Genomic DNA, 27,751 nt, shown 5'->3' on the forward strand with positions numbered 1-27,751 from the left:
TATGCTACAGGACTGGGTGTACTGGTTTGTTGTTGTAGTATTGCACAGAAGGACTGGACTGCTCACATGCTTGGGATTGTACGGCTGTTAAGAAGCACTGGACTGCTCATGCTGGCTTGTTATTGTAAGGTAGCTCAGAAGCACTGGGCTGTTTGTTACTCACGAGTGCAGGGCTGCTGGCATTGACTATTTTAGAAAACTAGACCTTCATATCCTTTGTTTTCATGGCACCTAGAAAGAACCAAACAGACTCTGCAAATAGATGCAAGAGACCAGAAAGGCTGGTCCAGCTCTGGCCTTGCATAGGGTTACCATACATCCGTTTTTTCCCGGACATGTCCGGCTTTTTGGTAATCAAACCCCCGTCCGGGGGGAATCGCCAAAAAGCCGAACATATCCGGGAAAAATACCGCCGGCTGGGCACTTCCCCTCCCGCGGCTGCTGTGTTCCCTATCTTGACTCTTCTGCTCTGTTTAAAGCCGAGCTGCCCGAGCGCTACCGGCTTCGGGCAGCCCCCATGCCTCCGGACCCTGAGCCGCCGGCCGGGCACTTCCCCTCCCGGGCTCCGGCGGCGCAGGGTCCGGAGGCATGGGGGCTGCCCGAAGCTGGTAGCGCTCGGGCAGCTCGGCTCTTAAACAGAGCCGAAGCGTCAGGGGAGGAGCACAGCAGCCGGAGCCTGGGAGGGGAAGCCCCGGCCGGGGGCGCAGGGTCTGGGGGCTGCCCGGCAAACCATGAAGCCGGTAGCACTGGGGCAGCCCTTTTCGCGTGGCTGGGAGGGAGGAGGGGGAATGTGGGGCGCTCAGGGGAGGGGGCGGAGTTAGGGCGGGGACTTTGGGGAAGTGGTGGGGAGTGGGCGGAGTTGGGGCGGGGCCAGAGGTGGGAAAGGGGCAGGGCCAGGGCCCGGTGGAGTGTCCTCTTTTTTTATTTTTTAAATATGGTCACCCTAGCCTTGCAGACCTTCTCCAAACCACAGTAAGACATTCAAGAGCATTAGGCCCAGCAGTAAACACACCAGAGTCTCTCCCCAAACCTCAGGTGCCTTCTTCTCGGGTGATCACTCAGCTCCTCAGACTCCTGGCTTGTGATTAATTATCACCATCAGCTCTGTGAGTCTCCAGGGGCTGGATGGCTTGTTGGGTGGTTGTTTGTCTGGGATTAAATGAACTCCACTGGGTGTTCTTGTTTGTGTGACCTCCCTGCTTATTTTTCTGGCGTTGACTGCGCTGTGTCTCCATTCTAATATGGGGGCAGCTGTGCCGTCCTATTCGGCGACCCTCGTCCTTCTTCGCCTTTGTAGTGACAGCTCTTTAGATAAACTCCTTGAGCCCTTTTATTTTTAATTCTGCTTGTTGCCTCTCAGCGATAGCCAGAGCTTCACATCTAGTTTTCCTTGGTTATGTTGGGGAATTCACTGGGCTCATCTCCTGCAGAGGGTCCTGGGTGTTGAATTTTTAACAGAAAGAGCCTTTCTCCAAAGTGTTTCTCAGGCATTTGATGGGTGCTGACAAAAAAACAAACAAGAATCTCAAACAGTCTGAATGAAATTTCCCCTCTTAATTAATCTAGTTTTACTCACTTAAAACTGCAAAATCCTGGGTAAGTCCCAAAGAGACTTAAGTGTGTGCTTAACAGGGGGAGGGATAGCTCAGTTGTTTGAGCATTGGCCTGCTAAACCCAGAGTTGTAGGTTTAATCCTTGAGGGGGCCGTTTAGGGATCTGGGGCAAAAATCTGTCAGGGAAGATACTTGGTCCTGCTGTGAAGGAAGGGGACTGGACTCAGTGACCTTTTAAGGTCCCTTCCAGCTCTACGAGATAGATATATCTCCATATTTAAAAAAAAAAAAAGTTAAGCATATGCAATCTGCTGCCATAAATCCCCTAGTCCTGGAACATGAACATGTCCTGTCGGGAGAATTCTATTGAATGGCATCGAGTTCCTGGTCAAGAGAGCAGGTGGAACACTAAAGCTCCAGTCAGTGTGGCCTACACCCACAATTTTATTGTGACTCTCAAAATATTCGGTGATTTTCCTAATGCCCTGCCTCCTGGAGTGGTGCGATGATGGGAGAATCTCAGCTTTCATTTACAAAAAAGTAAATTTCCCAGACTTGTGGTTGCAGAGTAAACCTGAAAACGTGCCCCTCTCCCCCAAGGCTCTGACACTAGAAGATCAATAAAAAGAACCTCGACGTTGCGGGTTTTAAAAGCTGCGCCATCTTTAAGCCAATCGTGCGATTTTGTGGGGACTGATTTATTGGTTTTTAATCATGTGGGGTTGGCGGTTCAGGCAGTTCTCCTATCTGCCGTAGTGTCTTCTGGGGAAACCAGGCTAGCGAGACCTGCATTTGTAATGTAAAAAAACAAACCGGACACGGGGACACCCAGCCACCCGCACGTTCTCGGTCACAGCTCTGGGAGCCTGATCCTTTGCCCCTTGGAGTTAGTGGGGGAGCAGCACTGGTGCAAACGCCAGATTAGACTGAAGTCTCTGTCTCAGTTCCCCCATCGCTCATGCCATGCAAGGAATGGGACGGTGTTTCGGGGAAGCCGTTTCCTGGTTTCAGAGCACAACGGGTGCAGTTCTGCACTGTGTTCCCCATCACGGACGCTTGCAAAGCCCGATGAGAGATCAGCTCATGCCCCCCAGTGTAGAATTGTTCCCAGCGGGGACTTTCCACTGCCTTGTTCAGAGTCCTAAGTGGCTCCAGCAATAGGGCTGTCATGGTTGCGGGGCTGGCTGCCCCTCTGGCCTCTCCCAGTGCACGCCTCAGGTGTCAGGCCTTTCCTGGGGGTGGGATCACACAGTTCCCCCACTCTGAGACCAGGTCCTGGGCTACAGCACCTTGCAGATCTCCTGGGCTTAGCCAGCAGGTCCGACTGGGTTTGGCACCGGTGGTTCTTCCCTTCGGGAGTGGTGACCAGTGGTGGGCAGTGACCAATCGGCCTCCTTACACCACCATGCTGTTTACTCCAGGCTGGGGCCGAGGAGTTTGGCGTGTGGGAGGGGGCTCCGAGCAGGGGGTTGGAGTGTGGGACGGGGTATGGGATGTGGGCTCCAGGAGGGAGTTTGTGTGTGGAAGGGGGCTCAGGGCTCGGGTAGGGGGTGCGGGGTGCTGGCTCTGGGAGGGGGCTCAAGGCTGGGATGGGGGTGCAGGGTGTGGGAGGGGGTGAGGGCTCTGGGAGGGAGTTGGGTGCAGCATGGGGCTGAGGTGGGGGTGTGGGGTGTGGGCTCTGGGAGGGGGCTCAAGGCTGGGGTAGGGGGTGTGGGGTGCGGGCTCTGGGAGGGGGCTCAAGGCTGGGATGGGGGTGCGAGGTGTGGGAGGGGGCTGAGGTGGGGGTGTGGGGATTGGTCCTGCTTTGAGCAGGGGGATGGACTAGATGACCTCCTGAGGTCCCTTCCAGCCCTGATATTCTATGAGTATCAAGGCTGCGGTAAGGGGTGTGGGGTGTGGGAGGGGGTGAGGGCTCTGGGAGGGAGATGGGTGCGGGAGGGGACTGAGGTAGGGGGTGTGGGGTGCAGGTGGGGGTGCGGGCTCTGGGAGGGAGTTCGGGTGCGGGAGGGGGTTCTGACCTGAGGCAGGAGGTTGGGGTGCAGGTGGGGGTGCGGGCTCTGGGAGGGAGTTCGGGTGCGGGAGGAGGTTCCAACCTGGGGCAGGGGGGTCGGGGTGTGGGCTCCAGCTAAGCGGCGCTTACCTCAGGCAGTTCCCGGTCAGTGGCGTAGCGGAGCTAAAGCAGGGCTTACTTAGGATCGAGGACTGTGTTCAGATCATGCCTGGTAAACAAGAACCGCGTGGGACCAGAAAGCAGTGAACCAAAATTGGTGTGTCAGAAACTAGGCTTAATTGGTGGCAAAGATACCAAGGGGATGGGCTGTTCAATCCACCAGTCCCTGGGTGCGCCCTTAAAGAAAGACTTTGGGGAGAAAAATTAGCTACTGGAGTGAGCTTCACCAGTATGGCTGCCGCCCCCACCATGTCCAGGCCAAAGACTAGACCAAAGAGAAGGACCTCGGTGACATCACCAGAGTCCAGGCACCACCTGGCGTGAAACGGGATTGGACTGTAACAGCAGCAGCTCCAGCCCATCTCTTCCCCCCAAAACGCCAGTTGTTACCATGTGAGACTGTCAAACCAGGGGGATTTTCTTCCTAAAAACTCTCCAGCTACAGGGAAAGGGAACAAGGGCTGCTGTTAAAATGGCACCTTTTCTAATACTTGCCATTTCAAAGGCTTTCACTGGTTTTTCCTTTTTTAAAAAAAACTTTAATTAAAGGTTAAAAAATGTGAATGGCGTGTTTGCCATGGTGCTACGCAGGCTGAGGTCTCCACGTACCAAAATGCGACCCTTGTTTAACACTGTGGTGTTGGATAGTGACTGGGTTATGGTAACATCTTTAGCCAAGATACACCCTCTAAATTAGTACAAGTCCCACATCTGTCTCAGAAGCATCCCTGCTTTTATCATCCACAGCCTCCCAGATTCTCCCAGTTAGGAAATGCTCCTAATTTTCCTTTACTCTAATCCCTTGGCTCCTCGTTCTGTCCCCTGGGTCCAGCCAAAATTATTCCTCTCCCTCCGGGAGCTCACACAGTGGGTTGGTGTTTATGGGGCGTCACTGCAGAGTTTCTTTCTTGCATTCCAATAGCCCTGGCTTGTGGGCTCTCTGTTCACAGGGCAGGGAAATCCAGCCATCACAAACCGAGTCTAATGCCTCTTCGCTCCAATTTAAAATCTGTTAGCGAGATTCTGGCACGGCCCCATGCTCTGATTAGAACAGAGGCACCTTGGAGTGAAGTGAGCAGCTTGCTAAGAAAGCCAGATGGGCTCTGACTGGAATAACCGAAGGAAATGAAATATGAGAGAGTGAGAGAGAGAGTTAAAATAACATTAGGAATACCGGGAGTGAGTCTGACACAGTCACCTCTAGTCTTGGCCCATTGAGTCTTGATAACTCTCAGAATGGGCTGCGGGGTCCCACCATGTCATTACCAATACAGGCCTGATCCTGCCAGCTGCTGAGCCCCTCCTGGGAGTCTTCAGCTTCCTCGGAAGCTGACAGGAGTCAGAGCTGCTTAGGAAGGCTGTTTGCACGTTTAAGGGAATGTCGTTGGTCTTTAGTGGCCATCCCATGGAAAGGCTAGGAGGTCTGTGGTCATAGCTAGCTAAGGGAGCTCTCCCTGGGCTAGCAGGTTAGTATGTTTGAAGCGGAAGGATCAAGTTTCTAGTCCTAGTTCCCCAATAACAGATATCACCTCACCCATCTTGTCCGTCTAATACCTTGGGACTGACACGCCTACAACACCACCGCACACAGATAGTCATTGTGTCTGTTACCTGCAGGAATGGATCTAATACATCCACCTTCTGTACCACAACCCTCACTCGCTGAGGCGCTCAGCCGTGACTGTGATTTCTGGCTTTGGGAGACAGGGAACATACAGGAGGGTTTGGTGGATGGGAAGGGATATAAAAGGCTGGAGTTGAAATGGAGTCTCTGCTGGGGCCTTTTCTCACAGGCGCTGTGTTTAAACCTTTGCCCAGTTTCCTGGGCTGCGACCATGTCTGTTTGGAGCCAGGAAACAAAGGCGTTTCTACGTGAGGAACCCCAGGCCAATCCCTGGGGTAAATCCAGTGATGTCAGTGAAGTTACAGCTGGGTTGAATTTGGCCCATTGAGACTAGAGAGCCAGAAATGAGGCTGCCAACCTAAGGGGAGAGGGAGCAGCAAAGATTGGTTACCTATTGTCATCATACCAGCACTTCCTGCATGTATTTGTTTGGAGTGGAACTACTCTGCACTAAGAGGAGCCCAGCCAGTGCCCTGGGTGTTCTGACCAGTCTTTTACAAGCCCTCGTATAATGGTGAGCTGGAAGAACAGACTGCCTCGGGGGATAGCAGCTTGGCTGAGGGGGCAGCTAAAGAGCAGGTAATGGTTCAGAGAAGAGGGACCTCGGACAGATTTGAAACAATTTGGTCTAGCTTTTTAGAAAACTTTGCTTAATCCCTTGTGGCTGGAAACTGAGATGTCGCTGTCGCTCTCCCTTCCCTTCCCTAGGTGACACAGCAGGCGGTGAGTTAGAATTCAGGTGCCACTTACATCAGGCTGATAACCTGCCCACTTTGCGGTGAGGACACAGCCTAAACAACTTGAGTGCGGATAGTCCTCCAGTGCCTTCCCACAATGCCCCCCTGTGCCCACAAGGACAGACAAGGTTTCTCACCGTTCACTGGGAAAGATTCAGAGCGGCTCAGCTCAACGCAGTGCAGTCTTGTAAAAGCGGTGAACAGAATAGCCGAGACGGTCACATACGCACTCCCATGCAGATCCAGTCACAGCCCAGAAGTGCGGCCAATCGGTCTAGTTGTGTTATATGAGCTGAGTGACGGACAGGGCTGCCACTCAAATACTTTTCACTCGTCTAAAGTCTCAAAGAAAAGCAGGCACAGCTGCGTGAACGGGCTCCCCCTGCAGGGGACACTGTGGAGTACATGGCAAACCACACATGGGGTCCTGCTCCCTGGTCACTGTGAGCTAACATTGACTTCAGGGAGCTTACTCTGCACTGACCCCAGAATCAGGCCCCCTGCCAGCAAACAGGGTTCTCACTAGACTTGCATTTCTGCCCTGCCCAGCATAGATGGGCCGGGGGAGTGGCAAGCACCATCCTGCCCCCAACCTCAGCTGGTCCTGTGCTAGCTATTTAATGATTTGCAATTGTGTATTAATGAAACCAAACTCCGGCAGCCAGACTCCATGGTGCAAAGGTCACAGTGCCAGGTGTTTCTGTGACATCACTAGATTTATTGCCTTGTGTTTATGCTGCACAGGGATCTGCAGGGAATTATTTATGGCTCCTTGGATGACGGAAGTGTCACTATTGTTCCCCATTTCATGGTGTTTGAGACACACCCCTGTCTGGGGTGGGTTAGGTTTCGGGAGCCGGGTCTCAGACAGCGTGGGCCTGATTCCCGAGGCGCTGAACTGCTGCAGCTCCCATTGGCTTCAGCACTTCTGAAAATCCAACCCAGGGGATCGGCGCTTAGATCCCCAGAACTAGCGACCACTTTGGGAATGTTTTAGTCTAAGCAACTTGACCAGGACAGCACATCAGTGGCAGAGCCAGGGAAAGGACCACAGAGTCATCAGTTCTGGTTTATACAGAGAGCTTCTGATTTCATGTTTTAACTAATCAAATATCCCTGGTACACCACCTGTCACGGAGTCACCAGGCGATGCTCTGGAACTACTCCATATGAAGCAAGTCAGGACTCTGGGGGGAGCCTCCTCTCTCTGAGCAGACTGTCTCCAAAAGAAACTTACACAGCTTTGACCTTCCTGGGTCTGATCTCGGAGCATTCAGCATCCCCTGCCCCACCATGCGCTTCCCACAGCGAGTCCGCCCCGGCAGGGCTCTTGGGGCAGCCAGAGGGCCCCGCGCCCCAACTCCGCAGTCAGATGTGACTCTCAGCCAGTCGGTAAAACAGAAGGTTTATTATTTGACAGGAACACAGTGTAGAACAGAACTTGTTAGCAAAGAAATCAGTGACTTTCAGCCAAGTCCATCTTGAGGAGTGCTGGGCTAGACACCATGGACTCCCCCCTTTCCAGTCCCACACTGCAGACTGCCAGCTTCCAGTAGGGTGACCAGACAGCAAGTGTGAAAAATCGGGACAGGGGGTGGGGGGTAATAAGAGCCTATATAAGAAAAAGACCCAAAAATTGGGACTGTCCCTATCAAATCGGGACATCTGGTCACCCTAGCTTCTAGCAACCCAACCTCAGACACCCCTGTTGCTCTTCTTCCTTGTCTCGCTTCCCAGGCAAAGAGTCACTTGGTCATCATCTGGTTGCATCCCCCTCCTGGGTCTCAGTTACGAAGGGCACACCTGCCCCAGAGATCTCAGCCAAAGTCACACACCCCTATTCCCACCACCAAGGTATTGGTGCAGCACACAGGGAAACTGAGGCACACCATATTCATGCAAAATGGTAAAACTCTCATAGGGTCAACAGTAAGACTCACATACAACATAACAAGGGGAAATTCCCACTTCTTCACCCCCCCCCCCAAATAAACAGCTAGTGTTTCTCTGGTAAACATCAGAAGAAACACTGGAGGGGGTGACTCAGTTTGTGTTGACTTCACCCCTTTCCCAGAGCAGTTTGTTTATGCAGGCAATGCCTCTGCTCCTACCAAGGGCTTAGCTACACAGAGCAGTAATGCAGACTACGGGGGTGTGGTTTCTAAAGCGCGCTAAAGTGTCGCACATTAATTGGTCCATGTAGACCCTGCTGGGGTGCTTAAACAGTAGGGCTGTTTGAAACAACATTGTGTTAAAGCCCACGAAGGAACAAACACAGTGAACACAAAACCAGTGGTTCAGTAACAAGGATACAAAGTTTCAAATAACGTGTACACTATTTTTATACAGCAATAATTAAAGTAGTTCTTATTTAGACAAGAATTTTGGGAAGTACTTGATAAAAATCTTCTCATACTGGATCAAAGAGAAAGCCCCGGAAAACCCCAATATTTGGATATCTACACAGAACTTCAAAATTGCTAAAAATAATCCCTCCCCCCCTCAAATGAAATTAATAAACCCTGAAAACCAGAAGCCCTATGTGTGTATTACACTGTGGCGGAAGTCAGGGCAGGTGCGAGCTATGGGGTTCCTGGCCCCCACAGCCCTGTCTACTAGACAGCTCTGACCCTCTCATATGGACTCCATAGACGCCAGTGCATTTCACTAGCTCTATTTTTACCACACCCTCAAATATCCTCATTAGAAGGATTTTCTCAGGAAACCCTTCCTTGTGACCCTGGAAGCCTGGTAAAGCAGAGGCCGCTCTAGGCCTACAGGAAATCAACCCTGCTTAGAAAGCCCAGAAATGAACCAGCTGCCTTGTAGGAGTGGAAGCCCAGTTGGCTGGCCCCAATCCCAGGGTGGCCAACAGCCACCCAGTGCATCGGCTTTGCTGCAGGCTGTATTTATTCAGATTTATGCAACAAAATTAGCTCTCATTAAGCAGCCCCCTGTCTCCTTGACCTGTTCTGGATTAGACTGCAAACTGTTGGGCTCCACCAGGCGCTTTTTTAGTGGCTGATCAGCTATCAAGGCCGGGGATTAACCGCCTGGAACCTCCGCAAGGGAAGTGCAGCACCAGGCAGCGTTTGTGTGAACGTTCGTGGGCCCCAGGGACAGGGCAGGCAGAGGGGATGGTGACGCTGAAGTCACAGGTGTCACGGCAGCATGTGTCGACCTACCCAAGCTAGCTTTGATCTAACTCAACTAACAAGAGCGGTGAACCTGCGGCAACATGGGCCGCATCGTAGACTGCCGGCGCCGCTGTGGCTTCCCTGCTGTTGTTACTTGAGCCAGCTAAATCCAAGATAGCTTGGGCGCGGCAGCGCATGCTGCAGTCACACCTTTGATGGTAGGGGAGACATACCCGGCCTTGGCTATCCAGCCCCAGGTCGGATGCCTTAAGGAGATGCTGACAGCTAGGCCTCAGAGCAGCCCTTGCCTCTGCGGGGATGGGGAAATTCTACAGCAGGTGTGCATGCGTCCTGCAACACCCGCAGGCTCGGTCTGTCCGCCGCTGTATTCGTTCACTTTCCTATGGCCCCCATTGCACCTCACAGCCATGAGCAGCCTGACCCTCACAGCAGCTCCGTCAGCAAGGGGAATCTTTTCATCCCCGTCTTGCGGGTGGGGAACTGAGGGTAAATTCACTCCAGCCACAAGGATCTGCTTTCTAGCCCAGGCCAGCAGTGAAACCCCCCCACCCCCAAGCCACCTCTAGCCTGATTTCCAAATGTGCTGGGCACCAACAGCTCCCATGAAGCTTTCCGTCGAGCTGTGGGGGCTCAACACCTTGAAACTCCAGCCATAGACCCCTTGAGTGTGGTGTTATTCTGGCTGTCTCCTGACTATCACCCGAAGCTTGACACCTGCGGACACGCCCCAGGTTCTCATTCCTACCTGCCCGGCTGGACACAGAGAGCCATCGCCGACCTGTGACTCAAGAACATGTGTCTCTCACCCAGCGAGCCGGATGGGTTGTTTCCGCATTGCACGCATCTTGGTTGTGGAGACAGATTTGGAGCAGCAGGGAGAGCCAAGAGGATGGGGCTGGAGTCGTTCTCCTCCCTAACCAGCCCAGCTCCCTCATTGGCTGGGCTGTTCTGTCTTTATCCCTGCCATAGAGACGATGGGAATAAAGGAAGCCCCATTATTAGGGAAGGGAGAAAAATGTCCTCATCTCTGAATCTCACCCGCCTGATCCCAGTGGTCAAAGGGGTAATCGAGCTCCCGGGAGCACTTTCATAGGAGGCAGCAGCGGAAGCAGCTTGGGATTTGATCCAGTGTGTTCACAAGGACTCGGAAGGACACGTGTTCGCTCCAGGACATTTTGAGGAGCATGAGAACATCAATTACATCCTGCGAATGAAAAGAGTCGATTGTATAAGTCTTGTGCTTGCCCCACAGCCTGAAGGAGGCAATGTCCTGCTCTATTGACGTGGTGATTAAAGAAGAATCTTCTGCCCCCAGGGACTGAGCCTTATTAGCTCTACTTATAGAGTGAGTAGGCTTTGCGTCATCCGAATAATATACCCCACCGGGCACCAAGACAATAAGGGGAATTTACTTGGAAGCAACTGATGAACAGACATTCTGGGGATACACCAGTTGGGAAAGCAGGGCTTTGCGAGCACACAGCACAGGCCCTATGGGTGAGGTTTGGATCTCTAATTCCGGAATGACTCCACATCACCCAGTGACACAGCTGGGCAGGGAATGGACTTTCCATTCTACAGGAAATTCTGATCGTTCGGAATTTGTTTTCATTACCAATTGGAGCAAAAAGCCAAAACTGGAAAGTTCCTGTGGAACAAAAATTCTGCAAATTTTTTATTTGTAACCATCCAAACATTTAGGTTCAACAGAGTAAAAAACATATGTTTCAACCCTACAAAGACAAATAATATATTTAAATTAATATTTACTATAATATTAGTCAAAATGACTTGAAATGAGTCAAAAGATGAAATGAAACATTTTGACATTATCAGTTCAGTTTTTTCTATTGAAAATATTGTTGAAATTAGACACATTCCTACAAAATGTTTCCATTCTGATGAAACGGCATTTTCTAATGCAAAACTATTCTGTCAAGAACATTTTGACCAGCTCTACCCAGTGCAGTTTCCACACCAGACAGTACGAGAACAACAGAAGCACTCACAGTTTTAAAAGGCAGCACATTTTAAACAGACAAACAAGAAATCAAGGCAGCACACAAACTGGTGGAACCTCCTGCTGCAGAGGGAGGAAGACAACAGCAGGGGCCCGATGACTTTCTGACCCTCAGTGCTGAGATTGTGAGAGCTGAGGGGGACATCCTGCTTCAAGGTACCAGCTGATGCCTTCCAGGGGTCAGGAAAGGAACTAACCTTTCATTTGCGACTGTCACACGACTGGGATGTGGGCAGTCATACCTCATAGCTGGAGCAGGAGTCAGAGGCCAGAGCCAAAATCAGAACTGGGTTACATGGAGCAAGGCAAGGCAAGGCAGTGCTGGAGCAAGCAGGCACAGAAGCTATCTCAGGGTAGCTGGGGGCAAATGCTTTGAGTAACCACTGAACTGCTGCTGGTGCTGAGTCTAAGAGCTGGTTTGCTGACTTTTCCAACTAGTCAGGGAGTGTAACCAATTAGGCAGCCTACTGCAGACCAGCTATGCTCGTTAGGTTGCCTGGAGACTGACTCTTCTGCAAGCCCTGCTTCCTGACCGCTGCCCTATATAATTGGTCAAGTCCACTACTAAGAATTTTCAGCTTCCACCATACTCCCAGGCATTGGTCACTGCTGGAGACAAGGTCCAGACTGGATGGCCCCGGGCCGGGGACCAATGTACTGTCTGTTGGGAAAGATCTCTCACATACAGGTTAGGCTCCAAATCTGACCATCCTTGAAATTATTCTCATCTGGTGGGAAATGCCTTCTTTATTCAAGTTGGTAAACAGAAATAAAACTTTTTCGACCCATCAGTGTAGAAATTTAAAAGAAACAAAACAAGCAATTAGCACTGTTTATGTAGGACCTATGCAAACACATTGTTTTGGCTCCCCCTGCTGGTATGTTTAGCAACACCAGTCAGCTAGCCAACATTAAGCTGGGTCTCCCTTGCTCTGCACCTTGTGTCACGGCTGACCGCTGTGCAGGGGGGTGAGCCCGTAGCCAGCGCTGAGCGGAGGCAATTGGTGATGCAGGTGCCTTGAGCAAGGCAGTAAACAGAAAATCCAGGAATGAGTGATCACATTTCCGCTGCTTCACTTCCCCTTTAACATGCTTCCGCATCTTTGGAAAGGAAAAATAGTCCCCCCCTCTCCGGCCCCGCTGCCCTGAGAAACGCACGGGTCCTTGCTGTGATTCATCAAAGGGTTTTGCTGCTAGAAGGTACCAAATAGCCCCCAGCAGCGGAGCCAGAGGCACTTGTCAAAGCGCCGGTGAATCCAGACGATCTTTTAGCTCATTTATCAAAGCTCCTGCTGTCATCCCTCACAGTCAGCGAGACAGCAATCGATCGCCGGGAGAGGCCGGGCGGCAGGAGCTAGGGCAGGGTCTGGGCCAGTCCTGCTTCTCCCGAATGGTGTGGAGCCAATGTTGCGTTGGATGGAGGAGAAGCACTAACTAAAGCCAAGAGCAGCGCGGCAGGTTCCCCAGCCACTGCTCTGCAGCACGTCTGCACTCCTGGGCCCTCCCCAGCTCCCCCTCCATCCTGACCCACAGCCCCCCGGGCCCTCCCCAGCTCCCCCTCCGTCCTGACCCACAGCCCCCCGGGCCCTCAACTGACACAAGGGTTGCCAACTTTCTAATTCCAGAAAACCAAACACCCTTGCCCCGCCCATTTCCCTGCACCTTCTCTGAGGCCCTGCCCCCGCCCCGCCCCTTCCAGAGGCCCCACCCCCTGCTTACTCCATCCCCCCTCCCTCCGTCACTTGCTATCCCCCACCCTCACTTACATACTCATTTTCACTGCAAGGCCCAAACAGGCATGTTTATTGTTGTGACAGATGTATTATGCTAAGATCAAGTGTTATTTGTTACAGGATGCTAGAGCTGGCAGCAAAATAGTCAAAAAGGGTAATTTTAAAAAAAATTAAATTTCACAAAGGTTTTCATGATTCTTTCTCTCCCCTCTTCCCATTTTTCATAACCAGCTCCATGTTTTATGTTCACTAAAGTTATTGTAATTTGATGTGTGGAATTAGGACCTAGGATGACCAGATAGCAAGTGTGAAAAATCAGGACAGGAGGTGGGGGGTAATAGGTACCTATATAAGAAATCGGGACTGTCCCTATAGAATGGGGACATCTGGTCACCCCATTAGGACCACACATTATCACAGCTGCAATGGGCCCATTGAAGGCCCACTCCTAAAGCCCAAATACAAATTCATCGAGCACAACCACAGAAATGCACACCTGTCCAGGTACCTATATAATTAAATCTGTAGAAACTGACTCCCACATCTACATGCAGATACACACGTGTATTCATGTGTACACATCTAGCATGCACTAACACATAGACTTCCACATTCTTTAATATTACAATTGTTGTTTAGTGCCGAGAGACCCCCAGCTAAGATCAGGGCTGCAGGGTGGAAGGTGCTGGACATACACATAAAAAGAGAGAGTCTGCGACAAAGAGTTTATAATGTAGCTAGACAAAGGTGGGGAGAAATGTCTGATCCGTCGGCTCTTCTGCAATTACTAGTCAACAAGATTCACGTTTTAAGAAATAACACATTGCTTTTAGCGTTCCCTTCCCTTTTAAAAACTTGCTATGAAATGAATACACACATATTTTATGTCATCAGTTTTTTTGCGCGCGAGCCAGGAAGTCAAAGAGTTAGGGTGTAGATTTTCTTCACACAGGTATACACATGCAGCAATACGCACACCTCCTACACAAAGACACACAGTCTCTTACACACATACAATGCATGCACACACTTGCCTACACAGAGACACTTTTTCATACGCTTTTCCAGGGGCTGCCTAAATCACCTAGCCAGGAAGGGAGGAGGGTGGGCTGCAGGGGAAAAGATGGGGGTGGAGGAGAGAGGATGGGGAGGGAAAGAGGCCAAGGACGAGAGCAGGGTGGGGTGAGAGGGGGCAGTGAAGGAGAGAGGTGGGGGTTTGGGGGGTATGTGAGGTGGATGGGGATGCTGGGGGAGGCAGAAAGCTACAGGTGCATGAGGATGTGGGGGGCACAGGGTGTATAGGGACATAATGGGAGTGCAGCGGTGAATGGGGTGCAGGGGTGAGGGACATGGGGTGGCGGCTCTGGGAGGTGGAGAGGATGGGTGGGAGAGCGCTGTAAGGGGTACAGGACTGGGATGGGTAGGTGTGGGGGGCAGGACGGGATGGGATGGGGGAGGGATGCAGTGAAGGGGATGGGGGTGCAGCCCCATTCCCAGCACTCGGAGATGGGGATACACACACTTCCAGCTCCTGGGTGCCAGTGGTGGGGCGACCGACCGCGGTTCGCCGCAGAGCATGTGCCGCAGCTCGAGCCAGCGGGAGAGGCCTGTGCCACATGACCCCTCAACAGCCACTTGCTGAGCACTCGAGTGGCGCTAGTTCCTCCCCTGCCCTGACCCAGCCAATGGGAGCTGGGCCTGAGGGCGGGGGGCGGGGCAGCACGCTGTCTCCCCTTTCCCCCCGGCAGTCCCTAGGGCTAGGAGCATGCTGGCTGCTTCCCGACCCGGGAGCCGTAGTCCGTGGCACAGCGGCTAGCGGGGAGCCTGCCAGCCCCACTGCGGTGCCACGCGAACCGGACATTCAGCGGCCTGGTCAGTGGTGCTGACTGGAGCCACCAGAATCCCTTTTGGACTGGGTGTTCTGTTCCAAAACTGGACACCTGGTCACCCTGCCTGACGCCCAGCACCCTGGGCCCTCACCCAGCTCTGCCAGTGCCCCTCGCTCCTGACCCAGAGCCCTGCCTACCGCTCCCCTTCAGCTCTGCCAGATCCCAGTAGTCTGTCCTACAGCCAAGTGCCCCTTAATCCAGACCCTCAGCCCTCCATGGGCCCCCCACAGCTGTGCAGTGCCCCTCAGTCCTGACCCACAGCCCTCCTTCCCCCCCCATGGCTCTCTTCCAGAGTCCCTCAATCCTGACCCACAGCTCTTCTGGGGCCCCTCTCCCCACAGCTCTGCCAGAGCCCTTCAACCCTGACCCGCAGCACCCCAGGAATTCCAGCTCTGAGCCCCCACTCCAACTCTGCCAATACCTCTCAATCCCGACCTGCAGCCTTCCTGCTATTCCAGTCCTGGGCTCCCCACATACAGCTCTGACCATGCCCCTCAATCCTGACCCACATCCCGCCCTCCCCTGCTATTCCAGTGCTGAGTTTAACATGAGCAGGTCTGTCTGTCCTACAAGTTGTAAGGTGGTTTTGCAATGGAGACAAATTCCCATCAGGGGCTATTTAAAAACTAACAGATACATATTATCCATTAGTCTTTAAGGTGCCACCGGACTCCTTGTTGTTTTTGTGGATACAGACTAACCCGGCTACCCCCTCATACTTGACATCAGGGGCTAGAAGAAGCCTCCTGGATCCTTTCCCACTGTGGGTTAGTCAGCATACCAAGTCCAGATCTGGGGAGGGGTACGGCTGGTGAGTCCACCCACTAGGCTGTCTTGTCCCAGGATGCAGGTTTTCAGACTATTAACGTGTCACGGACAGACTCTGCGGAGCCAGAAGCCTACTGGTGCGATAAACAGAGCTGGCTGGGCTTATCCACCACTGGTACACCCCGGTCTCTGTTGATGTGCAGGAGGAACAACCTCAATCACAAGGGGGACAGTACAGGGGATAGCGCCTCAGTGTCCCCAATATGGTCTCTGCTCGGTTAGGATTTGCAAATACAAAGAGCTGACTAGAGTATATGTCTCTCCCTTGCAGAGATGGTAGATGGTGTCTGGTGAGCTGGTCTATGCCAAGGAGGGGGTTGGGTTTGTAAACCAACCAGAAGTATGTTTCAGCCAGGGGATGGGTAGGAGTGTTTGGGTTTAACACTGTCTTGGGAGTCAGACTAGAAAAAACAAAAGGGGTGGTACTCTCTCAAGCTCCACCCACAATCCAGGCTCTACCAACATCTCAAGCTCTGCCGACTTGTCACCCCAAAATGGGATGCAACTCAGTAGATTGTGTGGATTGCCGTAATGCTAGGTTCCGCTCTCCCCTTCCTTGTGTACTTTAATCAGCAGTGAAACATCTACATTTGCATAATTAGGCTTCACAGTCACTGCCCCATTGAGATGAATGGGGGAAGTTCACACTTTTGTTGGAGCTATTGGTTCAGGCTGTCTGCAAACTCAAGCAAGCATCACTGAATTGCATTATGCCAACTTCCAATTCTGCAGAATTTCTGTGCAACTGGAAGCAAACAGAGACTTAATATTTTTAATGAAGGTTTAAACTGCAGTGCACAAGCCGTCTTCCCCCAGAGGAAAGCACTGCCTCACTGCACTGCAAACCAGTCCGGTCCATCTCTGGCCTGCCACGGCCAGCAGAACAAGCATGGTGAAAGCCAACTTTGAACCTTCTATTAACAGGTTCTCATACACCCTCCCTTTAAACAGGGAACTGGGCCTTTCCTAGCTCTGTCTGCGCACCAGCAGGTGGGGACAGAGAATGAAGGTGGAGCGTGCACCCATGCATGCATTATACACGGGATTAGCCGTCCATTGCTTTAACCACTCAACCACCTTGCCACACAAAAGGGGCCATTTGGCTACTAAGCAGGGACTCTGCATGGCCGTGCAGTGTGGGGGGGCACATCTGTGTGCAAAGCCAAGTGTGTGAGGACCAGATTCAGCGCTAGCAGCCACCAGGCCCTGCTCCTGAACGGTTGCTATGGCAACACACTGGGGGTTGCCTAGGGCCCCGAGGTCTGTGCTGCACTCTCCATTGTGCTGTCACGCCGGGAGGTTTGAGCATCCCGGAGATTGGACCTGGCTGAGCGACTCCTAGGACAGGATTATACAGGCCAATGGCACGCGAGGAACCTCTTTCCTGGGCTGGCATTTGTTGATTGTGGCTGGATTTATTGTCTAGGCCATAAAACAGATACTTCCCCAAGGTCGTGTCGTGGTTTAGTGCAAGGTCAAACCTAAGGCTTTGTCTACACTGGCACTTTCGTCACTAAAGCTTTTGTTGCTCAGGGGTGTGAAAAAACACCCCCCTGAACGACAAATGTTTTAGTGATGAAAAGCGCAGTGTGGACAGCGCTTCGTCAGCGGGAGCCTTTGGAGGTGGTTTAATTTTGCCACCAGGAGAGAGCGGCCACACAGCGCACCTTACAACGGCACGGCTGCAGTGGCACAGCGACACCGCTGTAAGGTGCGCAGTGTAGACGTAGCCTAAGGAACTTAAACGGCCACTGTGGAGCAAAGCCGGTGACCAGAGCAATTAACTAGCTGCTAGTGTAAAGGGAGCTGGCACCTGGCAGGCAAGCACCAGTGTGAACAGCTGGGCACACATATGCACTTATGTGCACATCAGCGCACCTCCATATGCTCACACACGTGCACTACGGACACACGCGTACTGCACATACATGAACACACATATGTAAGCAATATGCCCTCTCCGGTTTGGCTGTGTGCACCGGCACAGTTCTGCTTTCATAGACTCATAGGGCCAGAAGGGACCACAAGGATCATGTAGTCTAACCGCCTACTGCTTTAGCTTATCCCAGGCTCCTGGATCTATTCCTGTCCACATTGGGTGAGCCACTGAGGACCTGATCCTGTACTCCTTGCACACACAAAATTCCCACCGAGGGGCCTTTGCCTTGCCGTGCCTCAGTTTCCCCATCAATAAAGGGCACACTGACACCATCTGGAAAGCAGAAAGACATTCAGATCCATGTCTGGCACATCTGCTTTCCGCCCTGCTAGAGGCTGCTTGTCAGACAACTTCTTGGTGGGTGGTGGCTGGATACTGCACCTGCTGAAAGGCCAAGGCAGAGTGGTTTTAGTTCCTCCAAAGAGGTGTGACAGACACGTTGCTCCAGGCAGTGATTCAACCCCTGGGTTAATCATTGACTCCTCCCTTCTCTCTTCTCCCTCCCACGCCTGAGCTCACTTTTATTCCTGCCAGGACAGAACCTCTGCTCACTTCCCACGGGTATATTTCTGTCTGACTGGACGGCCGATGCAGCATTCAAGGACTTCAGAACCTTTGATGTAATTGCTTAAAAAGTAAGATCAAAGCACCTGGGCAGCTCTGCCTGAAAGCAGGAAAGTTTGGGTGAGTTGGTTATTTCCGTCTGCTCGGCCCGGGGCTGTGTTTTGGGAGTGTTACACTAGCACCGGGCAGGGAAGGGGGCCAGCACTGTATTCAGTCACCTTGATAATGGGGACATGATTGCTGCTCTGTCTTGTGCCCGGCCTAAATTTCTCTCGGCACCTCCCACCCTAACCCTAATCCCCCCAGACTGGCTGGATCTCATTCTTTCCAGCCCAAGTACCAGTGACTGTTCGTTTTCTTGCTGTTTCTTAATTGCAGGGCGTCAGGCATGTGCCAGGCTGAATAGGCAGGGAGAGGCCTTTTGTTTGGATTCCTTCTGGTGCCAGCCAAGGGGCTCTGTATTCGACACCTTCACTCAGTGCTAACAAATTCTGGGAAATTTCATTTCCCCCTGCCAGAATTCCCCCGAGAGAGAATACTTCCCCCCTCCCCCTCCTGGAGCCTGGGGTGCCGAGCTCTGTGGGAGTTGAGAGGACTCAGCACCTCACAGGATTGGGCCCCGATCTTATGTGTGGCGTGGCTGCAGGATGTTAAACAGCTGCCACGTTCACCAGCCGGAAGGAGGTGTAGGTACTATGCCCTGTAGGGCTGCCGAGGGGGGCGGGGGGGTCATTGTCCAGAGGCCACACCAAAAGCCAAGCAACTGGGGTTAAACATTCTCTGTCACATCAGTGACACCTCCTTCCATCCCAGTCCTCCTGCACCCCTGCCCAGACAGCTGGCTCTGTGTGGCTGAGACCCTATCTGGGAAGTGCCACCTGGCGCTTATATCTGCAAAGCAGGAAGAGGCGAGAGATTTCTCCTGGAAACCCTTGGCACCTCCCCAAGGCAGCTGGGTGTGCCTGGCATAAAGAGCAGGAAGAGTTACTGCCCGCTTCCAGGCACTGTCTGTCTTGCTGTGTAACACCTCTGAGCAGAGAAGAGATAGGACAAAAGGGTCTCCTAGCAATAGCTTTAAAGGCCCCGCACTCACCAAGGAATAGCATTGGGCAGTTCCTCCTCCTGCTCGCTCGTTTGTTTTGTGACTAGAAAATCGCCGCTCTCTTTGCCATGTTTGATTATTTATGGATTCATTAGATGATTGTTGGACCTAGTTGAGCAGCAGCAGCCCAGACCGATAGCTCTCTGACCAAGTAAAGTAAGTTTCTAGCCAAACTAGGCTAGTGATTAAACAAGGGCCTGTGAGCCAGGACTCCTAGTTCTATCACAGGGGTAGGCAACCTATGGCACGTGTGCCGAAGGTGGCACCCGAGCTGATTTTCAGTGGCACACTGCCCATGTCCTGACCACCGCTCCGGGGGCTCTGCATTTGCATTTAATTTTAAATGAAGCTTCTTAAGCATTTTAAAAACCTTATTTACTTTACATACAACAATTGTTTAGTTCTATATTATAGACTTATAGAAAGAAACCTTCTAAAAACATTAACATGTATTACTGGCACGCGGAACCTTAAATTAGAGTGAATAAATGAAGACGCGGCACAGCACTTCTGAAAGGTTGCCGACCACTGTTCTATCACTAGCTGCCTTTATACCCTTGGGCAAGTCAAATCCCCCTTTCTGGGTCTCAATCCCCTTCTTTTGGGGTCATTCACTTACCAGCCTCAAAGGGAGTCTCAAGGCTTAATCCACTGCTGTTTTGTAAGTTACTTCCAGATCTCTGCAGCCAAGTATTGTTATTTAAATGGGATCACCGGTTACTGACCTTCTCTTTTCTCCTCTATGAGTAACTCGGGCTCAGTCAGCCAGGCTCCCTCCCTCCCTGGCAACCTGCTCTGTGTACACTGTTCAAAGTGACAGCAGTTCCCACTTTGCTTCTGATTTGATCGCAAGCGACTGTTTCCCCAGCCCAGGCTCCAGCAGCTGTCGCAGAGGGATTTGCTGGGTAAGGGATGGAAAATCACCTTCAAATAATATTTGCTGAAGTCTAAGTAGACAGGGAAGGAAAGGACTGGCTTGGGTCACCTCACTGCAAAACTGACCTCGCAAACCCTATAGGGTTCCCTCTGCCAAATTTAGAATCTGCCAACCAAAGAGGGCCAGATTTTGCTCTCATGTAGGCCCATTTAGATCAGGACTATCTGCACTAAGACACTTAGCAACACTGCAGTAAAACTGGTATGAGATCAGCAGTATTGCCAACCTCAAGAGATCAAAAATCAGGAGGCAGACCCTCCTCAAATTATGAGATTGGCCCAAAAAACCATGAGGGTTTTTTTTTTTAATCAAATCTTTTTTTTTTTCCAGTCTCTCATTTTACTTTATCAATCCCCTCTCTATTTCTGTGCCAATGTTCAGGAGAGACGTTCAGGTTGAAAGGGCAACCTTTAAAGCGCACAGAAATGCATGTCTCTCCCTGGCTGGTCTGGTGGAGACTCCACGGACCTTGTCTTCATCCCTGAGATAGGGGAACTGCCAGCTATTCCTTCACTTCTTGGCTTTTCCCTGGCCTGGGACATAATGACACCACTTCCCTGACTCCCCATTTCTCTGCTCTGGTCCCACAGCACCACTTCCTCAACTCCCCTCCCTCACCTTCTTCTGCCCCAGGCCCTCTCTCTCCTCTGGGGCCACATGTGAAGGCATGGTTCAGTGGCAACAGAGCTCTGCCCAGCCCTAAAAAGCGCAAGATCAGAGGAGATCACGACAGCTCCTCTTGCAGGCATCAAAATCCCGTGACTCAAGATCAGCTCAAAAGAGTTGGTGTGATGCTGGTACACTGCCTTCTCCCATTCCTTCCCCACCAGCACCCTAAGCTGGGGGAGCTGCCATCTGAGCCCCACCCATCACTGTCATTTGCACCCCCTCAACCTTCCCTGTCCCCGTATCCTCCCACATTCTCAGCCTCCTGCTATACCCCCCCACATTGCTCTGCACCCCCTTGGCCTTCCCTCTGTCCCTCCACAAACTCCTGGCCTCATTGGCACCACCTTCCACCCCCCTCAGCTTTCCCCCTGCCACTCCAGATCCCCCTGTACCCCCCAACCTTTTCCCCCACTCTTGGCCTCTTCCAACCCCCAGAGCCTCCCCATGCCCCTTACACCCCCATCTGCCTCCCTCCTGCTCCCATGCACCCCCTCATATCCCAAGCCTCCCCTTGTCCCCCCACATTCCCTAAGCTTCCCCCTTGTCCCCATCCCCCTGCCCCCCACATCCCTCTGCACCCTCCAGCCTCCCCCATCCCTCTGAACCCCCCTCAGCCTCCTCCTTGCCCCCCCATCCCTTGCACCCCTCTTGGCCTCTCCCCGTTCCCCTCCCCCATTGCCTGCACCCCCTAAATCTGCCTCTTAATACCCCTCACTCTCCCCATCCCCTTTTCACAGGGTCTCTCCTGCTCCCCACAGTCCCTGGATCCCACCAGCCCCCAACCCATTGAGTGGCAGCCATTTGGTCTGTGGGCATGGTGTCAATCTCATTGAAACCAGCAGGAGGCAGCAGCCATCTTTGCTAAGGGCAGGCGCACTTCCGATGGGACTAGACTGTGGGGAAATGGTGGCCGTCATGCTGGTCATGGGAGATGGAGGCCATTTTGAATAAGGGAAGAATTGTGAGTTGAGGGCCTTTCATTATGTTTTCATGAGACAGGTTAACTCCCCCCGCTCCAAATCACTAGAATTGCGATCAAATTGCGGGAGTTGGCCCTACTGGATCAGAATCTGGTCCCGGGGCAGAGCTTGGATCATTTGGGCCCGATTCTCCATTGCCCTGCGCCTTGCAGGGTGAAGCGTGTGAAACGCTGCCTCAGCAGAAGGGCGGCAGCCCTTTGTAATGGCAACAGGAGGCGTGGAAGGACAGAGGGTTGGGCCATTGAGCTCTGGCAGCACCAGGCCTCAGCGTGATGTTTATTTTATTCAGTGCGTCCTAGAAGCAGAGCGTGAAGGCCTCCCAAGCAAGGACTGTTATTCTTCCTATAGTGCAGCCCTGCCGGGCGGTTGGAGGTACATGCTGCGGGGGTTGTTGTTGTCTTTAATGTAATTTCCTTTGGAAAACAAGGGTGTAAAGTAAAGGGAAAATCTGAGGCTGTGTCATCTCCCCAGTGATAAGGAAAAGGGAACACAGGTTGCCAGCAGAGATTAAGTGACTTGGCCAAGGTCACACAAGGGTGAGGAAGGAGTCAGTGGCAGCATTGCTGAGTCCCAGTTCAGTACCTTAACCACAGGATCGTCCCTGTCTGCACACTGAGTTACCTGACTCTGCAAGGACAGCTAGTAGTAATGGAGAAGAATGGCATCCAAGTGTCTCCTGGCTATTGTGTCTGTCTCTGAGTGTCCTGTGGTGCCAGCCTTCAGTTAGGATCAAGTCATTTTATACCAGAAACGGAGCAATAACTGGTCCTGAGCAGGTTCTATGTAGAGAAAAAGGGATATTTGGGTGTATATTGTCATCAGTATATTTCAATCCCTGACTGCCCAGGCCAGGAAGACCCTGGACAGAGACACTAGGCAGCACAGACCGCATCAGTCAATGTGGAGTCGAGAGCACCATGGGGTCTCTCTGTGCCTGCTTCTCCGCTCCACTCCTCATCTGACGGCACAGCGACAACAGGCTGTCAGGGCACTGCGGGCAGCCTGTCTGGAGTGAGCGATGGGTCTGGGGGGGCCCAACCTGCCTTTAGACCGTTTTTCCTAACCTCCAATCGAAATCTCCCTTGGTGCAAACCCAGCCGAGTCCTTCTTGTCCTAGAAGAATGGAAGGCGCCCAGTGACAGACAGCAAACAGGCCATTGTCGGAGCTGCTAATTCACACACCCTGCGAGCATCCCCTCAGGTAACAGCCCTGTCCCCTCCTATGCCCCGAGTCCAACTACCAATGCCCCTGGTCAGCTGCTGCCCATCCACTTCCTCGTCCCACGTCCCCAGGCCCCACAGTAGAGGAGTGAGCCTGGCTTTGGGACGGGACAGTCGACTGCTTCATTGCACAATTTCAGCTCAGCGTTAGGGGCACAAAGCTGCTGAGCAACCCAGCCAGCCCAGGGCCCGCGGACAGCCCTGCCGTCACCAAGCAGCAGGCCAGCCCATTGCCCGTGCCCAGCCCAGCTCTCCCAAGGAACCCTACAATAACAAAGCAGGGGCTGCATCAGTCTGACTGCCGGTGGAAGTGTGGAGCTAGGCTCACCCTGACTGCAAACCTTCAGCGTGCCGAGCTTCCGTGTCGCTGGGCCTCCCGGTGCCAGCAGCAGCTGGGGCAGCAGGGCTGGGGATGGGAAATTAACGAGTCTGCCACCTTTGTCTGTTTCACCATCTGTTCTGCTCTAAGAGGGCTCGTTTTCTTTCATGCTACCGCTGGGTAATTACCAGCATGATGCTGATGGTGCCCCTTATCCTAATGAAGTGAGCATCCTCTCCAGACAGTCTGCAAAGGAGCCCAGGGGCTGGTTCCAGCTCCCTGCCCGCACGGGCTCATTGCATGGGCACTGGAGAAGGAGGCACCTTGGGGGCTGGATGCGGGGCCAGCAGGGTATTGCATGAATCTTTGTTCCTGAGACACTCATGCATGCAGAGATGTCCCTGCACTCTTCAGGACAGAGCAGTTATCACTTAATGCCACCGACGACGAGGATGGAGGGATGGAGTTGGCCATGTTCCCCTGGAGACACCTAGGTACATTGAGGGAAATGCCACAAGGGCCTTGCAGAGACTGGGGAATTAAAGACAGTCCGTTTATATTAGGCTGTTGTGCAGTGTCCCATAAGTTCCTCTGGGGCACGGGAAGGCAGTGTTGCCAATTCACCTGATGCACCTGAAGTCTTGTGATATCTGGTTTATTTCTTAAAGCCCCTGCTCCTGGAGTCATGATATTACACGAGAAGCTCAGCTTTCGTTTTTAAAAAAAGGAAGTTTCTAGCCCCCGTGTTGATGGAAAAAAGCTTGAAAACATGACACGAGTGTGTCCTCAAAGCTCCAAAACCAGACAGCAAAAAAAGAAACCCCACAATTACTATGTAATCCAATCTCATGTTTGTGGGGCCTGGCATATGATTTGGGAACTTGGGGGGGCTAATGGTACCAGGAAGGCCACTTTCCAACAGTCTCTTGGACGCCCCAAACAAACCACCTCCCTGCAATGTTTTTTAAAGACAATGGAGAAGGAACAGTGAACTGCACCGGCCCCTTCTCACTCAGCAGAGCTGCCCCTCGTGCGTGTCCAGAGGCAGCACTTCAGGGACCAACGTTGGTGTTCACAGCTTTCGTCCCCGCGGATGGGGGCTGGGACTCGCCCGCTGGCAGCCAGTAGCAGGACCTGAGGCTGTGGGGAAGGTTCTGCAGTAGCACAGACAGTGGCACAGCTGTGAGCTGCTGGGAACACGAAGCTGCTTGCACCCCAGGGGTCTGTATTTGGGGCGGCTAGTCCGTGCTGCCGCTGCTGTCGCCGGTCCACTATTTTTAGCATGCCTGCTCACGAGCGTGTCTGCGTGAGCTGGGAGTCGCACGCCTAGCTCATAGTGTCTACCTCGCCTTAGAGAAACATTTGGCCCCATGTGAGTCTAGTGGTAGTTCTAAATATAGCACTTCATAGCACAGGAGATGGAAAGTTTGGAGCATTGTTTGCAGTCAGCCTCATCCTCTGCCCTATCGCAATCTCCTGATGCTACAGGGGCTGCTAAGAGGAGGGATTTGGAGGCGAGCAAAGGTACTTGGCATGAGGTGGTTGCAGATTCCCCTCCATTATCAGGGTCCGGCACCCAATACCCGACCAGAGCCAGCTTCCGAGCAGAGGATCCGATGCTGTGAAACTGACAGTGGGTTTGGCCCATATGGGCTGCTGCTATCCCATACAGGCCCTGTGCTGTGTTATTTCCTACAGACGCCCTTTAGTAGCTGGAAAGGTCGGTGACCCCGCAGCTGTAACATGGGGACAGCAGCACTGCCTCACCTGATGGCGGTGCTGGGAGACTCTAACTCGGGAATGTTTAGGTGGTGCTTTGAGATCTTCAGCTGGGAGGTGCTGGAGGGGACTGGATACCTTTCTTATGCACCAGCAGCTCTGAATGGTCCAGGTCACATTGAGAAATCTCCCCCAACCCCCCAGGTAGTCGTCTGTGCTCAATTGTCACTCAGACAATTTGGGGTCTGGGTGAAGGCTGGCTCCCTGCACTCTCTAGTAGCCACCACGCGACATGGCCCTGCATTGCTGCCCACTGGCTGGGTCATGACCTGCGTTCCAGCGGCATCACCTGCAATCAGAACAGGAGAGGAAAGGAACACGCCCTCCTGTGGGCTGTGGCGCTTTGGTCTGGTTTCTGTTGTTGGGTGCAGTGTGGTGGTGGCCGGTGATATACAGGAGGAACGACTAGACGATCTGGTGCCCTTCGGGGATTAAACTGTACGACTCTCTGGGTACATCTGCACTGAGATTAGACCTCGCGGCTGGCCCGGGCCAGCTGACGCCGGCCAAGGGGCTGGTTAATTGTGGGGTAGATATGCTCGGGCTGGAGCCTTGGCTCTCGGACCCTGACGGGGGAGGGCCCCAGAGCTCGGACTGCAACCTGAGCTACCCCACAGTTAAACAGACCCTTAGCCCCGTGAGCCTGAATCAGCCCGGGCCAGCCGCAGTGTAGACGTACCCTCAGGCTCCTTGCCAACAGCTGGCAGAGCAGGGAGTCTGGCTGGCTCTGATTGGCACTGTTACTGTTATTGGTGCGGGGAGCCAGACCCCTGTCTCTCCTTTCACTAGACATAAAGGCCTGTCCTGCTGCGCCGTATTGCTCGGGACGCTTGCGTTTGGGAAGATTAACGCTGTCGTGCAGCAAAGCCGATGGTGATATTTCCATCCCCGGCCCGGGGAGCAGCGGCCAGCGCCCGCTGCCCAGAAAGCACTCAGTGAATTAGCAGCCTGATGCTCTTCGACTTTCTCCCTGGAGCTGAAAGGGAAAGTTTGGCACGTTAGAGTGACGGGCAATTGATCGAAAAGCTCTGCTTCCAGCCAGGCAGGGCGTGTGTCTGTCTGTCTGTCCCACCCCTGCCCCCCTTCCTTCCTAGGGGCCCCAGATCCACTGCATTTATGCCCATGATTGCAGTAGGAGCTGCACACTCCTATCTGCACTACCCTTCCTCCCATCGTTTTCTCTGTCCTTCCAGCTGCCTCTAGTTCTCCGTCTCTGTCCCATCCCTCGCTGTCACTCTCTGGCTCTCCCAGGGTTTTGAAGTTACTAGTTCAGTAAGGGCCTGATCCTGCGATCAGTGTCTCAGGTGCTCAGCATATTGCAGGAATAGGGTCTAGCTGCTGCACTGTGGACCCTACCCCTGTTAGGTTAGCTGAGCTACTGCTGAGGACATGGCAGGGGGCTGTGAAGGCAGTTAGCCGGTAGTGCATCTCCTTGTGATTAGCTTTGTCTTGAGTTTTGAGCCCCACGTTGTTCTTTGTCTGGTGGGTGTCGAGATGCCCCCGTCTGGGATCAGGGCCCGTTGTGCTAGACGCCACACACACATAAGGAAACAATGCTCCGGGCCTCAATGAGCTCCCAGGAGGAGCCTCCCTCTGGATTTCATTTAACACCCAGGCTGCTGGGGCACTGTGAGTTCGGGGCTTCCTGACCCAGCCTGTGCCCAGGCATGAGGCTGTCGCGGTAAAACTGTGCCGGGATCATTTTCTGGGGTGCTGCGGTTATCTGAATGGATTTAGGGGATGGGGAACCAGGGGCAGCGCCAGACTCTTCCCGGTGGGGGGCTGAGGTGGGCTAGAGAGAAAATTGGGGGGGGGGGGGGGGGGCTGCACTATACAGGAGCACTGAGGCTCACCTGCCCCACACAGGGCCTGGGAGGAGCAGGAGGGCTCTGACCCCTCACTGCCTCTTTGTGGGAAGGGCCCTGGAGCCACCTGGGCTCCAGCCCTGCGGCTTGAGGTCAGCCCCGCACCCCTCACATTGCCCGCCGCCCTGCGGCATAGCTCTGCTCAGTGCCTGGCGAGCCCACCGCTAGCAGCCCTCAGCCAGCCACAGCGGCAGGACCAGACCCTGCTGCCTGCCTGCCCCGTTCACTGAAGCGGCATCCCCTGTGCTCCCAACGTGGCTGCGGATCCCGGTCCCTGTGCCACCCCCACGGCGTGCAGTGCCCCACACCAGGCTGCACATTACAGCTCCACAGGGTGTCAGTCCCCTCCTCGCTTGGTCTGGGACTCCTCCCGCACCTACAGTTCCTCTGTTCAGGGCTCTGTGCCCCTCATCCATGCCCCCTTCTTCTAACCATGCCCCCCTTGGCAATCCCTCCTCCCCAATGCATCCGCCCCCTGCTGTGATCCCTTCCCCATGCAGGTTCCTCTTCCCTTGTTCTGTGACCCCCGCCCCAACCAAGCCCCACCTTCCCATCTGTGATCCTCCTCCCCCATGCATGCTTCCCCCTCCCCATCAGTGATTCCCCCTCCCCTATTGATGCTCCCCTGCCCCATCTGTGATCCCCTTCCTTATGCACACTCCCC

General features: G+C 53.2%; 1 long non-coding RNA gene across 2 annotated transcripts in view; it reads left to right on the top strand.

Moving 5' to 3' along the window:
- LOC128827857 (uncharacterized) overlaps positions 1–27,751 on the top strand; it is a 54,445-nt gene that overhangs the window by 18,406 nt on the left and 8,288 nt on the right. The window contains exon 1 of one of the 2 annotated variants that reach the window (XR_008443110.1): positions 18,192–18,335. The exons of the other annotated variant lie outside the window; for it this stretch is intronic. This is a non-coding gene — a long non-coding RNA (uncharacterized LOC128827857). Of the gene's footprint in view, positions 1–18,191; positions 18,336–27,751 lie in introns of those variants that run through there. 2 annotated transcript variants of the gene reach the window in all.

This window comes from Malaclemys terrapin, chromosome 22 (genome assembly GCF_027887155.1).
Source record: "Malaclemys terrapin pileata isolate rMalTer1 chromosome 22, rMalTer1.hap1, whole genome shotgun sequence".
NCBI classification, from domain to species: Eukaryota; Metazoa; Chordata; order Testudines; family Emydidae; genus Malaclemys; species Malaclemys terrapin.